Here is a 4,042-nt window from a genome sequence, read left to right on the forward strand (position 1 = left end):
GTTGCTCTAGCTGGCCCCGCTCTCTGGAATGCACGGGCCTCGCGGAGCCAAGCCCGGCCCCCCTCTGCTGGAGCTGGGGGAGGGACTGGACGAGGCAGAGAAAGGAGGGGAGGAGAGACCAGAGAGGAGGAGCGCGAGCTTCGGCGTCCCGGGGGCCGCGGCTGGGGAAGCTGGGACCCCCTACCCCGCCGCCCCGAGCCAGAGCTGGGCGCAAGTCGTGGCCCAGAGCTGCAGTAAGAGGCCTAACGGACACCTTGATTGGTCTGAGGATCGTTCGACTTGATCATTGGCAGAAGAGGACTTTTCTTCTGGTTTAGGGTGGGATATGCTGAGATGCCTGAAGTCAGCGAGAGCTTCCTTTCCAGCCTGCTCAATACCTCAGCCCCGCCAGTCTTTCAGGCTTTCGATTAGAGCTTAGTTTATCCTGTCCCATGGAGAGGAACCTGGGGTTGGGCTTCCCGCTTCTCCAAATCCATCTTGGGACCCGTGTGCCAGGTCACCTCAGAGTCACTCACACCAACTGCCCCGGATACCTTTACCGGTGTGGGCAGGTGTCTGGAACCCAAAAGTGCCTTGTGATGTTTAAACTGTGATTTGCACCCTGACGTTTCCTTGGTTATGTCTAAAGGACCATCCACCTTTGATGGCTCTTGCTGTTCATCTGATAGAGGCAGGTTCTGCAGCTAGCTACCTTTCCCACTCTGCTCTTTTTGCTTTCCACGCTCCTTCATGCACCTTGTTTTCAACCACCGCACCGATTTCTCCCTGCGCAGTTTACACCCACAACCAAGGGTCCAGCCTGGGGAACCGGCTTGCCTTGAGCAACTTTTTCCGTGTTACTGATCGGGCAGCTTACTAGGGAGGTTTTTTCTTACCTCTGGAAGCCTAGCTCTAGCCTAGTCGAAGTGGACTATTTCTGTTACCTTTGATCATTTAAGACCAAAGTAACTATTACACTTAAGCTAACATCTTTAATTGGTACCCGCATCCCCGAGGGAGGAGCAATTTAATTCAATTTAGAAAGTCTTTCTGAAATCCTAGTATGTGTGTAGCATGGTTACATCCTTGAAGAACTTGAGAATTTGCATTTTATTACCCTCAAGAAACACACAGAATCATGGACAAGGAGGCAAAACCTTCTCCTCCAGGGCAGAGACCTTCTTTTACTCTCTTTGTATCCACAAAACATCTAGCTCAATTCAGTATACCTATTAATCACTCAATTAGCTACCAAAATGGGAGTATGTTATAGGAACTTAGAGCAGATAGATGAGTGGGTAGAAATGAAGGAGATAGGGTTTGAATCCAGGATTGAAGTATAACTAAGAGGAGGAGATCTGGACCTTATGGGTGGGGGAAACTCTGACCACAGATCAGACCATAGCTGGCCTGGCATCAGGACATAGCTGGCCTGGCCATCAGGACATAGTAGTGGATAAGATAAGTAGGAGAAGTTATCGGTAAGAAGCCTCACATGATACAAAGAGATATTAAAGCCTAATTCTATTGGCAACAAAGAAGCAGTGAAAATTTTTTGATCAAGGGAGTGAAATTAATCATGGATAACTCATAAGGTGATGTGAGAATGGTATGAAGGACAAGATACTGAAGGCAAGAGACATTTTGAGGGAAATCACTAGTGATTTATGATAGACGTGGAAATAAACTGTGTCATTAGGGCGTAATATTCCTACTGGAAAAATAATTTAAAACATTATGACCTACTTCAGTTACTTTTTTCTGTAATAGAAACAAAATGGCTGTCATAATATGTCCACGTCTGCACCAGCTGTCTTGCAACCTGAAATCACACTAATGCTTTACTTTGTGAACATTCTCTGCTTATTTTCTTTCTAGTTGTTACTGTGGCAGCTTTGAGGCCCTGTGCTATTTTCTTATGGAGTATTCAGTATTCCATTTATTCCAGAGGAACATACACATGTACTCAGGCAGCCCCTTATCTCTGCCTAAAAACATCAGCAGGTACTTTTTCAAGTAGGAAGCCTCTACCATTCCTTGCCTGGGATTTCTTGGGAGGTATGAGGAAAATTCACATAGTTGTGAATTAAATACTCCAAAATATTGAAAATTCACATAGTTGCTTCTTTACATTGGAGATAGAAGAGAGGAATTGAGAAGATCCTAAGATGTTTCTTCCAGCCAAAGTGCTCTTCCCTTCAGGGGGAGGGAAAAGATATTCTAATCTCTCAGTTATACCTGCACACACACAAATGTGTGTGTGTGTGTGTGTGTGTGTACACGTGCACATGGACATGTGGTCCTATTCACTGAGCTTTAGAGTTCCTCTTTGGGAATTCTGCTGGTGCAGCTCGGGGCAGCAGGAAGGCAGACTGATAAATGCTTAAAGCACTGTCCACACCTGCTGGGCCACATTCCCATTAGTAGCAGATGCACCTGTGTCAGGAATCCTGTCAGAAAATAGTTTGGGAGAAGGAGAATGTTCAGTGAGGACTGTAGAAAGGAGAATTTCCAGGTGGTCCCTGAGTAGCATTCAGGATCCTTGGCAAAGCTTGCTCACAACCTCATTCAGATACACCAAGACTGCCAATGTCTGTTAGAGACTTCCCAGTGTGACCTGGCACATTCCTGGTCTACAACCTGGTGGTAGCTTGCAAAGTGTTTCTCTCCTGAGCCAGAGCCACCACCACCCCCGCACAGTGCCTCAGGAGTTTTAACCTTATCTGCATGTCATAACACAGTCCTTTGTCAGTACCATGAGAAGCTGTCCTATGTTGACAAAGCAGTACAGTACTTGATTTGCTACAAGTAGTTTCTTGATTTCTGAGTCATTCTCATCAAATATCTTGGCATTTTGAGGTCACACATTCATTATTGACTCTTTGTTATTTGCCTGTGGGTTCTCCCTTCAAAGAGTATTGACATGAAAATATCTATGGGATATCCATGGGTATCCTCGAGGCCTTGGTGTCTTCTTATGTTTCAGTTGTCACACTCACCAGAACCTGGAGCAGAATTATTGCAGGGCTCCAGTTCTTTCCTTTTCCAGTGTCTCATGTTTTACAACTAAGAACACTAAGTCAAAAGGAAAGGGGAAAATGGGAAAGGGACTAGATTAATAGCCCCAGAGGGGTCACATGGTAGATTTGGAGCTACAGCCCTGAGTCAGTGCTTAACAGTCAAGCACCGCTCAGTAACTCATTCTGAGCCTCTTTTTCTTCCTTTCCCAAAAATGGGAAATTACCATCTGTATTCCTAGGCACCTACAAATTAAGACACTTAGTTCATTTGCAACTGTAAAGAATGAAATACTTCAAAATAAATCTACTATGGAAAGCAGAAGACTTGTACCCTGAAAACTACAAAATGTTACTGAAATAAGTTAAAGGAGACCTTAATCAATGAAAAGACATAAAAGATAGGAAGACTTAACATTGTTAAGATGTTAGTGCTACACAAATTGAACCACAGATTCCATATCATCCCTATAAAAATTCCAAAAGCTTCTTTTATAGAAATGAAAAAAGTTAATTCTCGAATTAATGCAGAATTACAAGGGGCCCCCAATAGCCAAAACAATCTTGAAAAGGAGAATAAAATTGGAGGACTACAATTCAAAATGTACTATAAAGCTAGAGTAATTAAAATACTATGGTACCAGCTGGGCACAGTGGCACACACCTGTAATTCCTGTGCTTCAGGAGGCTAAAGCAAGAGGATCTCAAGTTCAAGGACAGCCTGGGCAAGTTAGTGAGACACTGTCTCAAAATAAAAAGAGCTGGGGGTATAGCTCAGTTGTAGAAGACTTCTGGCTTCAATCCACAGTACCACCAAGAGGAAAAAAGAAAAGCAAACAAAATCACCTGGTACCATCATGAGGAAAATATACAGGACAACAGAACGGAACAGAAAGTCTAGAAATGAACCCCCACATATATGGCCAATAGGTTTTCAATAAAGGTGCCCAATACAACTTAATGGAACACCTTCTTTCAACAAATAGTTCCGGGAAAACCGAATGTCCACATGCAAAAGAACGAAGTTGGAACCTTGTTTTACATGA

Source organism: Marmota monax, unplaced genomic scaffold, assembly GCF_021218885.2.
Source record: "Marmota monax isolate L192 unplaced genomic scaffold, Marmota_monax_Labrador192_F-V1.1 WCK01_AAM20220418_F8-fsc00131, whole genome shotgun sequence".
Lineage (NCBI taxonomy): Eukaryota > Metazoa > Chordata > Mammalia > Rodentia > Sciuridae > Marmota > Marmota monax.